The sequence below is a fragment of the Lycium ferocissimum genome, chromosome 2 (genome assembly GCF_029784015.1).
Source record: "Lycium ferocissimum isolate CSIRO_LF1 chromosome 2, AGI_CSIRO_Lferr_CH_V1, whole genome shotgun sequence".
Lineage (NCBI taxonomy): Eukaryota > Viridiplantae > Streptophyta > Magnoliopsida > Solanales > Solanaceae > Lycium > Lycium ferocissimum.
In genome coordinates this window covers 57,475,545-57,489,748 of record NC_081343.1, presented here as the reverse complement: position 1 = coordinate 57,489,748, position 14,204 = coordinate 57,475,545, and the positions used below count along the sequence as shown (strand labels likewise).

Sequence of the window (14,204 nt, the reverse complement as noted above, 5' to 3'; positions counted from 1 at the left end):
TATGCATTATATTAAAAGATTGTTACTTTTAAATATAATAAAGTTTACAATAATGGCTAGCTAGACTATATGTAGCCACATTTTTTTAATACATAAGGGTAGGGGTAGGGGGAATGGAAATGGGGGAGGGGATTACAAGGTGAGAAATCGAACGCATAAGGTAAAAGTTCGGAGTAGCTAACTAACCAAGTTTCTACGAGATCCCCTAAGCACATATACTAGAACTAGTACTAACAAAGAAAATAAGTAAACTCAGAGAAAAGATTATTATGTCTAAGGATGTTAACGAGGATATAACTCAGATATTGACGCGTCGTTTCGTGATGAACCAATAGATTTACTTTTGGCTAGTTCACTAGAGTCTGTCATTCTTGTGTTGTATTCTTGAATAAGTAACATCTCTGTGCTAGTATGGCTGTGCACATAGTACGCAGGCCCTGAAGGCACTGGAAGACTCAGAGAGAGGCTACTGAGCATGAGAACAACTGTTGCCATGGTTGGTCTATCAGCCACATTTTCTTGAACACACAATAAAGCAATGTGAATGCATCTCATTATGTCCCGAATGAGTCCTGAGGTTCCCCTCAGCATTGGATCTATAAAATTTATAGTTGTTCCATTCCGCCAATTCGACCAAGCCTGCGATAGATCAACTCTCATAATAAGATGAAATCATATATCATACTGAGTATAGCACGAAACTTAAGAAAAACACTAAATAGCCTTACTCATAAAGTATCTGTCTGCAAAAAATATAAGAGCATTTGTCAATTTTATCTTAAACATCTCACTTAATTGGCGCTCAACTAGTTGGAGCAGTAAGGTTGAATTTGAAAAAGAAAAAGTAATAGTAATTGATTCTTGTTTTCCAAAAGCATAAAATATTTTGGAATAATGTAATTCACCAATATTTGGGAGGTAAGAGATAAACATATTTCATACTCCATAATGAATGTAGCAGGTCCCAACTAGCTTAGTATTGAGGAATACTTGATTGGCCGGTTACTTACATAGCTCAGAAGATCTTCCACGGATTCTCCATTTCTGAAACAAGTGTTTTTTTGTCCACTTAAAATTTCTAAGACTAATACTCCAAAGCTAAAAACATCTGATTTGACTGAAAATTGCCCGTGCATTGCATATTCTGGTGCCATATATCCACTGCCAAACAAAATTCAATTGTTAAAGTTTTTTGTACACATATATTTTGCGCTTCTCATTGACAGACCAAGGTAAAAGGCTAAATATTCAGTTCTGTCGGTTTAGTAGTCCAAACAGTGGGATAAGCAAAACTAAATGAACAGTCAAAATTGGGAACTACATGATGTTATAAGTCAGAACTACATGGTTCATTAAGGAATTTTACATTTTTCAATGAACTTAGGAAGTAAAAAGACATTGTGCTGCAATTTATGCAGCAAATTGGGTTGTGATGGACTCCTTTTGATATGTGTTTTTTTGTTTCCTCCTTCCGCTTATCCTTAGTGAGAATGTATCTCACTGTAATGTGAAGACAACTCTTAGACCATTGGATTGGGCTCCTCTCTCAAAGTTACTGTATAAATTATAATTAATGGCTAAGATTTAATTGACTAAAACAAGGCCCTAACAATGATTTACATAATTAATAACTTATCCATAAATATATTAGAATATTTTCTCTCTCTTCCTATTTTACTTTTCCTACCTATTAAAATATCTTTTCTTCCACTTTTTTTTTGGCTACGCAGCAAATAGCCCAATTATTCAATCGGTGATATTTTCTATTTTTTTTTTCAATTATGATGCTTACTAATTCACATAATGTAGACCCCATTATTCAATCGGTAATGGTATATTTCTGAAAGAGTTGTCTATATTCTGAAAAATATCTCCATTAAAGAGTTGTCATAATTGAAAAAAAATGGAATATTAAAATAGGAAGAGATAGAAAATATTTTAGTATATTTATGGATAAGTTATTAATTATATAAATCATGGTTAGGGCAAGAGATTCTAACTCATGCCATGTGTCTCTAATCTATGGAAGAACTTGGGGAAAATGGAGAGGAAAATGGAGAGAAGGGAAATGGAGAGGAGCCCAATCCTAGAACATTGATCTATTCTTCGTTGAGCAAACAGCAAGTTTTGATGAGTTAAGACTTATATCATATAAATTGCTGCCGAGAGATCATATCTAATAAACCACTCTGAACTATATGAATTCATATGCTGAAAAGATTTTTTTTTTTTTTTTTTTTTTTTTGGCTCTATACAAAATCAAATTTAGCCTATTCATTTCCAGAACTCTGCTTTGGCAAAAGAAGTGGAAACCCCCCTCACGATAGATTAAAAGGAAAGTCGCCCTCTGCTTTGGCAAAAGATCATACTTCTGGAAATGAGCTTCATTTTATCATCAGAGATTGCAACTTTGGTAGTGACCAAATTGAGAACAGAACTCTAGATATATGACCATTCATCTCGAATAACACAAATTTTAGACACCACCAAAGTCCTAGCTCAACAATATTGAGGTAACTACTCCTGAAGATCTTACAATGACATGCAAACTCCATATTCTAAAAACAATTCAAGGAAAGATTTGCTTTTGTCTCGAGGCTGCTTTCATTCTTGCTAAATAGTTAAAGAAGCATTCCCAGTGGTATGAAAAGTACCAATCTATCTGATGAGAGATGTAAAACTTACTAGGTCCCAACAATTACTTGCTTGTGTTCCCTTGAGTTTCATCTAGTGTAAATTATAGCCTTGCCATGCCAAAGTACGAAATTTTTGGATTCATTTCTGCATCAAGAAGAACATTGCTAGCTTTGAGATCGCGATGAATGATCCGAAGCCTAGAATCCTCATGAAGATAAAGAATTCCCCTAGCAATGCCTCCCATGATTTTGGATCTCTTTTCCCAATCCAATTGCCTACGTTTAATTGAATCTGCGAACAAGATGAAGAATATAAATTACATGTTACATTTCTATCTTTGATAATATAAGACTTTTAATCTTAAGTCACTTAAAAGATTACTACATGCAACTGCTCATAATAAGTGATATTAGTTTTATTGTAAAATAAGGCAGACAACCAGACAAGATATCAAATTACATTGACAAAAGAAGTGTCGTAATAAAATTAGACTATATAAGGTAGGATATGCTTACTAAATTTTTGGGTTAAAAGTATACCACGTTTGGTCCGTTATTAATTAGTCCCGATATAAATTATACCACAATCTTGGATAATATTATCCCATTGAAAATGATGCCATCTTATCCCTTAACAAATTCTTGGTTCTGCATTTTAATAGTTTACTTTCGTTTTTGCTTTCTAAATTTTTTTGGCTTCATTTTTTGTATTTTAATACGTTTTTGCATTTTTCTGCATAATTTTTGCAACAATTTCAAATTTTTGTATTTTCAATACATACCATTTTTCTACATAAGTTTTGTACTACTTAAAAAGCCATTGGAATATCAAGGTTAAAATTGGAAATGAAAAGTTTATTCACTTCAAACCAAACACATGCTTTGGATTATTAATGGTATATCCCACCTTTAATCCAATGAACCAACAAAGAGCTAGTACTAATAATCCGGGATTATTTAGTCCCCAGAAATATAATCCCAAGACTATAATCTAGGCAAAATGTATAGAAGTTGGATTCATAAATTATTGATGCTCAAGCTCCATACTTGATAAGAATTAAGCAATACATACCAAATAAAAAGTGATCAAGGCTTGCATTGGGAACAAATTCGTAGACAAGAAGTCTCTCTGTTCCATCTAGGCAATATCCCAAAGAACCTAACCAAATTCCTGTGTTGAAGCTTGGCAACCAACAAAACCTCGTTTTTGAATTCGAGATCACCTTGGCCTGAATTTGCTGACAATCTTTTCACTGCCACTTCTTGTCCATTTGGAAGCTTGCCCTGTAGTAGATGACCACAAATTGAAATTAAATTATGTTACGCAACAAAGCCTCAATCCCAAGCAAGTTGGGGTTTTTCATGTGAATCCTCACGTCCAATTATGCATCAAGCAAGGCTAATCACCTTGTACACAGGACCAAATCCGCCCTGTCCCAATTTATTAGCATTTGAGAAGTTATTTGTTGCTGCTCTAATTGTAGAAAAATCATATTGCAGGGACTCCGCTTTGCTAATATCATCACCGAGTGTACCTTCACCATAATAGTTGTAATAACATACAACAAATATTTTAGTAAAACATTATTTTAAAATGTTCAACTTTCCTTAATCATATTGCCCATTAGTAATAATCTACGCCATCTTACCTTGAGTTTGGTCCACCAAATTCTTTTTTTGCTTCTTCATCAGAATGACATAAATGCATACAATAAGAATAATAACAATAACTGTAATAGTTGGCACAATGATAATAATGACGATTGGAGCTGTTTTACCATCCTTCCCTATAGGAACTGTTTTTTTACCACTCCCTACAAAATAAAAAAAATAAAAAAATAAAATAAAATAAAATAAAAATGAAGAAGCTTAAAGTTAGTATAATATCAGTTTTTAACTACTACTCATGCGAAAATAAGTTTCTATCTTCCAATTTCCAATTCACTTATCTTACTTCCCTTTTCAGGGTATTTAAGAAACTATGCATACTTATTAAATATCACAAATGCAATTGCTCCTATAATATAGTATGATTTTCATTAACACAAGTCAAAATTTGTGGTCGTGTTGAATTGTGTGATCATCTCTTGTGTGATCATCTCATCTAAAGGCTTAAGTTGCTATACATGGTGCATTTATCTTTTCTTAATGTTTTCAACACACCTCCTTAAGTGCGAGCCTGATTCTTTATTATGAGCCAAACAAGCAGTAATTCTTCTTGATAGCTGGTGACAGTGAAATTTGAATCTAGAACCTTGTTTGCTCTGCTCTAGCAATTACCATATTGAAATTGTGCTACTATCTCATTTGAGAACTTAAACAATTTGAGAAGATGGGCTTTTATTTACTTAATTATGTCTTCAACAGTCACATCAAAATTGGACATTGATCAAGTTGGGAAGTGCAGAAGGAACAACAAAAATGTATTCACCTGCAGGTGGCGGAGCTTCCAACGCCACATCCTTGAAGAAAGGGTAAAACTCATAACGAAAGTTGCACCTAGCGCCAATTATTCTGCCACCCCTCTTTCCATTGCAGAGAGTCATATTTGCATAAGCATCAGTTAGACAATCGAAGCAATTCTGAGGAACTAAATCAGGAGTACACTGCACAAGTGCATATACAGTCTGAAAATCTGGACCTGTCGCATTACCACTAGCATATTTTCGAAGGGGACCACCATGTGCAGCACGGCTTTGTAAAGTATCCAATAAGTTAAATAGTTCATGATTAAATTCCTCAGGTTTTGAGACATTCCTACGATTACACAAGTAATATAGAGTAGAAAATGACGTAGTGTCCAAAATGGATCGATTTGAGTACTGCAACAAACATGCATCAGAGCCACCATGAGCTTCTTTTTCGTTAGGACAAAATTTTACAAGCCTTTGAGAAACGTTTTTCACGCAACTGCGACATTCTTCTAGGTCCACATCTCCTCTACATAGCACAATAGCACTGGCCATGTCGGAGTTTTGACCAATGGAAGCATTATAGAAACCATATTTATCCATATTTGAGGGAAGGGAAGAGAGGAGCGAGTTAAGATTTTTTTGGTATGCACTATTTTCAGTATAGTTACCCTTGTCGCCACAGTGAGTATATTTTACAGGCAGCTGTGCTAGGATGAGATCGTGAAGATGTATATGCAAAAATAGAAACAGCAGCCACTTCTCAATAGCCATGGTCACGGCTGTCTAAGTTGCTAGATATATAGAAGAAAATAAAATAAATAGAATGGTTGGCTACAAGTTACAGGGATTTTGATAGTAAATTCAGCGCTGAATGTGTAATATAGTAATTTGCTTATATGTAGGAGCTAGAACTGCAATCTGCAAGAGCTTGAAAAGTAAATGAGTTAGAGAAAAAGGATTGAAAGGATGCAGTGGTCTATCTCTTGACTAATAATTGACTCTGTTGGAGAATGCAAAATTTAAAAGAAAAAAAAAACTTCCATTAATGTATCCAAAATATGGTGATTATAAAAGTATAAAAGATAAACTGAAAAGTAAAATTTATATTAGATATAAAAAATCTTCTTTCAACGAATAACTTTTCATTTTGATTAATAAACAATAAAAAATAATGCCACTAATTTTTTTACACTTATATTAGTTTCTTTTTTTCTTGAGTTTTAAATTTCACCCAATAGTGATTTCTCTTGTATTTTGGAGTTAAGTTGAAAAAGAGATTTGAAAGTTAAAATGCTGTTTGAACATGAAAAAACAATTGAATATTTTGTGCCAAACATCAAATTCCTTTTCTTTTTTTAAATTTCAAATTTGATTTCTCTTGTATTTTTGGATGAAAAAAGATTGAATTTTTTGGACATGAAAAACAATTGAAATTTTTTTTTTTTTTTTTTTCAAATTTGAAGTTAAATAATGGCCAATTTGATAACTAAACTTATTTAAAGAGTGAAAATCATTTACCCTCTCCAATTTTACTTTAATAAACAAACTAAACCACCCCAACCCCCACCCCCACCCCCCCAAAAAAAAAAAAAACCATCTTTGAAAGATAAACATTGTCCCCCCTTTATAATGCCTATTTTATCCTTACATTAGCAACTTTTGTCTTTTTATTTTACTTTTTAAGTATCATGATAATTTTTTTTAAGGAAAATGACATAGGGTACCTACTTAAGACTCTTTATTACAAAATATATAGATAGTTTTCGTATTAACAAAACATAATGATATTTTACGAAACATGACGAATTTTCATATTTTTTTCGTTTTCTTTTAAGTTTTAAAAACATAATTTTTATTTTTTTAAAATAATTTTTTATTTTTTTTAAAAAAATTAACTTTATAATTTTTCTCAAAAATAAGTGGATTGTTAATTTTTTAAAAATTAATTTTTTTAAATTATTAATTTTTTAATTTTTTTTTTTGGTTCGAGGCTTAAATTTTTTTTTATTTTTTTTTTATTTTTTTTTTTTTGCTTTAGGTTTAAAAAATTAACTCAAATTTTTGTGTATGAAAGCTGTATGAAAAAGTATGCAATTTGTATATGTGAGCAAAATTTTTAATATAGTTTTCATACAAAAATTTATGAGCAAATTTTAAGCCTTGAATATTGTAGTAAAGTTGTATACAGTGTTGTTGTAGTTGTATTAATTTTCTATAAACCTAACATGAACTTTATACATGAAAATGTGAGCGAAATTCTAAGTCTTGAGCGAGATATACCCATTTCATACCATTTTCATACATAAAATTTTGAGCTAATGTTTAAGCCGTGAATGAGATACACACATTTTATATATTTTTCATACTCAAAATTTGAGCGAACTTTTTAAGCCTTGAGCAAGATATACACATTTCATACACAAAATTTTGAGCGATTTTTTAATTCTTGAATGTTATATACAATGTTGTTGCAGTTGTATTAATTTTATAGAAACCTAACATGAACTTTATACACGAAAATGTGAGTGAAATTCTAAGCCTTGAGTGAGATATAAATTTCACACCATTTTCATACACAAAATTTTGAGCGAATTTTTCAAGTCTTGAACGAGATACACATCATACAATTTTCATACCCTAAATTTTGAGCGAACTTTTTAAGTCTTGAGCCAAACATACACATTCCATACTTATTTTCATAAACAAAATTTTGAGCGAATTTTTAAGCCTTAAGTAGAAAAAAAATTATTTTAAAAAAATATATGTTTAAAAAAATTTAATTTTTTTAAAAGTAAAAAAATAATTTTTAAAAATTAATTAAAAAAATATTTTTCAAAAATTTAAAAAAATATTTTTCCTTTTTAAAAAAAGTTTATATGAAAGATGAAAATTCGTTATGTTCTGCAAATATGTTCTTGGCTTGAATCTTTTTATTTATATTTCAAACTGTGCTGGAATGATAATTTCAATTCATTATTATCAGGTCTACATATTTTATCTCTAAGTTATTCTTATATTAATTTTGTAATTCTCGCGGAGCAAAATTAATATATAATAACCAATGAGTAAAATAGTAGAGTGAGAATAATTTTTAGTATTATTATTCCAAATCTTTATCTTATTTCTCCCAGTCCTAATTCCCACGGAGGGATTGACTCAAATAAGTTTGTTGATTTAAATGGTCTTTATTTTCGTTCTTTCGGTCCTAATTCTCACGGAGGGATTGACTCGAATAACTTTATTGATTTAAAGTCTAATCGCAAGAGGTCTTTACTATTGTGGCACAATTCAAGCAAGAAAATATTTCAATTTAATCGTCATTAGTTTTAAAGCAATTAACTGACATAACCTCGCGGAGTGTTAATTAATTATTTATTTCTTAATGTTAAAATATAATTGTATTAGCAATAAGCAATTATTCCTTAGAGAAATGCATTGTAGAAACTGAGATTTATTGTAAAAATATATCAAGTGAATTCAGCAGTGCCCAACACTTTTTATATATAACTTTTCCGGAAGTGATTTGTTTTTAATTTAAGTAATTTTAATTTCAAAAACTCACCTTTCATCAATTTAATTATCCCAAATAGTAACAAAGATAATACAAATCTGTGACATAGGTAATTACAATCTTTGTGCCACGATATCTTAAACTTTACTATAATTTGACAGAGCACGAGTAGAAAAATCTATACACATTGGCCTCGTCAAATTTTTGGCGTCTTGCCAAGGATTGGTAAACATCTACTTCCGATTAATTATTTTATTACTACTTTGAGATTATTTTTTTTACTATATATTCAAGTATTTTATTTCCTAGTACCTGACAAGTGCTAGGGGACTAAATTCGAAGGTATTATTATTATTATTAATATTATATAAGTATTAATATTATATTATTATTATATTATATTATTATTAATATTATATTATATATTTTATTTTTATTTTTATATTATTACTCTATATATTATCATTATTTAACTATCTTCTTTTTTTTTCTAGCACATAGCAAGTGTTAGGGAGAAAGATATGGAATATATTATATTTTTTTATATTTTTATATTATTACACTATATATTATCATTATTTGGCTATCTTTTTTTTTTTTTTTTTTCTCTAGCAGATAGCGTGTGTTAGGGAGAAAGACTTGGAAAAAAAAAATTCTGAAGAAGCTCATTTCATGCACATGAAATGAATCTTAATCAACCACGTAGAAATCTTGCGGGAAGTCATTGTCAAGTGATTATCACTTGTAACCTTTGTGGTGTGAACCATCGGACATTGAATTGCCCATCAGTTATTTATGAATATGAAGGTGATTGCAAACTCTTTGATGAGTTCTCATATGGTGATTCTGAGAAATCAAAAGACATTGAAAAATTACTGATTAGAATCAACCAAAGGTCAGTTATTTGTGGTTATTGTGGTAAAAATCACCTCGAGTCATGAATGTCAAGCGGGTAACACTTTCTCGTATGGTGATTCTCGGAGACTGAAAGACTTTGAAAAATTAACGATAAAATAAGTCAGAGGTCAGCCATATGTGATTTTTGTAGAGGCAACCACCAAAGCTTTGAATGCCAAACAGGTAGCACAATCTTATACAGTATTTCTCAGAAACTAAAAGACATGAAGAATTAATCAATCAAAGGTCTGTTATTTGTGAATATTGTGATGGAAGTCACCTTAGTCATAAATGCCAATCAGGTAATCCTATCTTTTTTTATTCATTTTATGAACAATTGATGTGGTGTGATTTGACGCCACAATCGATGCTTTTCGGCTATAAGTTTTACTTATTTTTAAGCAAGTCTATGTGATTTTACGTGATTTTTATTGTGTTTCAGGTATTACAAGGTCCCGAGAGGCTATTTGTTAAAAACGAGTGAAAAACGAGAAAAAAAGAGTTGAAGAGCCAAAAGAAATAAAGCGACGTAAAGTTGAAGAAATTTAAAATAAAATTGAATAAAAGTGGAAGAAGAAAGAAAAGAAATAAAACAGGGGACCATATAGGGACACGTTACATTTGTTTCTCCCCAAATTGAGGACAATGGAAAAAAAAAAAAAAAAAAAGGAGAATTGACATTGACCAATCGAAAAGGAGGAAAAAAAGGTTTCCTGGAAAAGTCCTGCAACGTACAGTGGCTTTCCGGATCAGCACTTCTTTCTATTTCGTTTTGGACTCAGTTATTTTTTTTCCTACACCTATAAATATTTCATAAGTCATATCTTTGGCATTATACTCAAGTTTGGAGGCTAGGGTTCCTACGTAAATATTATTTCTTTTATTTAATCCTTGTTTATGAGAATTTCTTGGTGACAATTAAGATTGATAGTCTTGTTATGCTTATTTATTCATCGACATTATCCTTAATCAAGTAAGTTATTGTTATTTTAATTATTCTTGTTCTTAAACGTTTCTCAAGGGAGTAGCTAACCCTAGGACTCGCTCATTAACTTTGTTTGAAACTCGGAAGAGGAAGAACGGGATTGGGATAGAATAGTAACATGAATTTGGGGCGTTAACCCTCATCTAATGGAAATTGACCTAGGAATAGGCGATACCACTTGTAGTCATATTCGGGTGTCTTAATGCTCCTAATTGCTTGAGGGATCTTCAATTGGTAGTCTAGTTAATCTTCGGGAGAAGTTAATTTAGAGTCATTATCCGAGGCTAATTAACATAAACTTGCTATTATTTATAATTCATGAAATAGATTGGATCGTTACTTGAGAAATAGATTCCTTCATTCCTTACTTGTGGTCATTGATCAATTTACTTGCTTTCTAGATTAGAATTTATATTTTCGTATTTTATCAAAATCTTATCAAAAATCACCATTGATGCGTTCGGCCTAGCTGTCGTTAGTGATAATTCCTAATCTGCTTAAACGCCTATTTGTTCTCTGTGGGAGTCGACCCCAACCTTGTTGGTTACTGTATTTGTCAATGTCCGCATTATACCATTAAGATGTGTAATTTGAGCATATCAACAATCTCATGATGTTTCAAGTTCTTACAAAATCAATGATTTTTATGGGTATAATTGCAATTCGGAAAGCAATCAATACCTAAAGTTTGCATTGAATCAAAGCAACATGAGTCAACCACTTCAAGAGGAGAACAAGAGCTTTGAAGACACGACTTTGAATAATTATATGGAAAATACAGAAGAAAAATAAGCACATAATTATATAATGATTTCTGACCTAACAGCGCAATTAAATCAATTAGTAAGTTTGGCAATCTCCTTAAGCTGTGATTGTGAGCACTTAAATGAAACAACATCATGTGAGGATGGATCAAATCAAGAAGATGAGCTTTATGAGAAAGAGACAATCACACAAGAAGAAGGATCAGATCCAATTGAGATGGCTTACAATGAAGGTTTGGTTGAGCTTGAATTATCAGGTGATGAGTGCATACCCAATTTTTTCTATTTGTGTAAATTGAATAGTTTGAAAGAAAATGAAAATGAAGAGGACACAAGCACAAATGACAATAATGAATATTTCTCTTACCATTATTTTTCAACTTGTTTAGATCATTATATCTTTGTGGATTTTGTTATTGGGAATTTTCAGGAAAATACATAGAATGATTTAGTAAAAGAATGAAAAATTAAATTGGGGGTCACCAGGTATGAGAGATTTTCCCCTCAAGGTGTGGCCAAGAAAAAATGAGATTTGAAAAAAAAGAAAAATGTTTTATGATGTTCTTAGCCAAATGAACTCCACGAGGAACTAGGAAAAGCGAAAAAGAAAACTTGATTCATGTATTTGATTTTTATGATTTTTTTTTTTTGGTGTCTTTGCAATTTTTTTTCCTTTAATTTTTCCAGTGAAAAGGAGTGAAAGTGCACTTGATTAATTGAGTTGGTCAATATCCAAATCAATGTACAACCAAAATACAAAATGATGGCCTGCAAAAACACTGTCACTTATACAGGAGGAACTCCATAGTGATTGGCATGCCTGAATGATTGTTTAATCAACTGCAATTTTTTTTTAAAAAAATCATTATTTTTTAAAAAAAAAAAAATAACAAATTATTACACAGAAGGTGTGTGGCAGTTTCAAGCTTTTCCGGGCAATATTTCTAGTATGTATTCAAGCTAGGCTCTAAAAAGTCAACATAGTAATAAAATGACAAATGAGCTTATTGAAGTAAGAACATACTTCTTCAACACTTGACAGACATCTTGAAGGTGTGTGAATTCATGATCTGTAGAACATTTCTTTCAGACAACGCTTTCTTCTGCTTTGACCTTTTTTCTAAATATATTTGAAAGACAAAATTTTTTTGTTTATAAAATTATATATATAAAGTATTTTTATATAAATTTTTTTTGAAAAGAATATAATCATGTACTTAGAAAGTACATTATAAAAAAAAAAAAAAAAGAGAGAGAGAAAAAAAAAACAATGAAAATGTTAATATTACTTTACCCTAAAATAACATTCTATCACCTATATGTTAGTCTATATTAGTGGAGATAAAAATATGTTGTGTTCACATTTTCTATAATTACCACATAACTTCTTTTGTTTAAAAAATAAAAGCTAAAAATGAGTTTATTTTTTTATGATAGTAAGAACATACAAATCTTTCCAACACTTTTCCCATGACGAGGACATTGTCTTGAGATTGAGTAATTTTGTATATAATAAATTTAAAAGCAAGTAAAATTCATGATCTTTATGCTAGAACATACCAAAAGAGAAGGAACAAATGCAATGTCTCTCCTAGACATCCGAGAGAAAATTTATAGTCACTGAAACAATTGCATTTGTGGCATCCACACGCGTCCGTCACCACAATCGCAAAAAGACAAACCACAATCGAATCTGAAGCTTTCTTTGTTTACCTCATTTTTTTCTAAATATTGCAAGCCAAAAAAAAAAAAATCTCTAGCACCTATTTTGAAGCCTCAATAATGGAGTAATTTCTTTTGACACCAGGAATATATGTCATAAAATTTATATAAACAAATTCATGCTTATGATTTGAAAAGTCCTTTTTTCATAAATTAAGTTTGGAGTTCATTCTGAAAAAGAATCAGAATTATTAGAAAAAAAAATCATCTTATGTACAAGCATTAGAAAGTACATTAGTAGCACAAAAGAAAAAAAAAAATCGTCACAGCTTTAGAATTAAAAAAAAAATTAATTAAAATTTTTAGTTAAAAAATATATACAATAAGCAATTATTCCATACCAGCTTGAAGCCAACATTACAAACTACCTTAAAAAAAAGTAAATGCTACATTATAAGAAATTTCGATCCGGTCTAATTAGAGCTGTTTAGTCTATATTAGTGGAGATAAACATAAAGGGCAAGCCTACGATGGACAAAAGATGAAGAATACACTCCGTAAGTGCGGATGATAATAAAGTTATCCCGATTTCGCATATAGGTCTAAAAAATGATCCAAGACAAGGTGCGATTTGTTGTTGAATAAAAATAAAAGCGGAAACAAGAAAAAAAAATTGATAGTTATAGAAAATTTATAAAGGTTGGGAGCATGATAGATATTATTTGATTAAAATTTTGGTTTACAAGAGTAGCAATAATTATTTAAAAAAAAAACAAATCTACCTTTTCCTCAAAAATTCTTTTCCTCGAGGACAAGTAAAAATTCAAGTGTGGGGGAATTTGATGGATATAAATTATTCATGTAATTTTGTATATAAAAAATAAGATTTATAAATAAAACGTGAATAAAACTATCATATTCCTGCATATCTTCTAACAAACCTTGCATGAAAAATAATACAAGAGAAACAAAGAGAAGGAACAAATTGCAAGAAGAGAACCACTTATGCAACTACAACTCCTAGACACATCCGAGAAAATTTATAGTCACAGCTATGGCATCTGTAGATGCGGCCCGTCAATTGCATTTGTGGCATCCACAGACGCGTCCGTCACCACAATCGCATCTATGACATCCATAGACACGTTCATCACCACAATCGCATCTATGGTATCAACAGACGTGTCCGTCACCTCAGTCGCATCTATGACTTCTATAGACGCATCTATGGAGAAAAAGTCAGGCATCCCTTTCTATACGTAGCAAGCTACTTTGAAGATGAAGTGGATAAAAATTTAGGAGGATACAAGAATTAGTCTTGGTCCATTTCTCTTC

At 30.9% G+C, this 14,204-nt stretch overlaps 1 pseudogene; it reads right to left on the bottom strand.

Moving 5' to 3' along the window:
* Positions 1 to 204: 204 nt before the first annotated feature.
* On the bottom strand, positions 205 to 5,934 carry LOC132046288 (cysteine-rich receptor-like protein kinase 44; annotated as a pseudogene).
* Between the last annotated feature and the right edge of the window lie 8,270 nt (positions 5,935 to 14,204).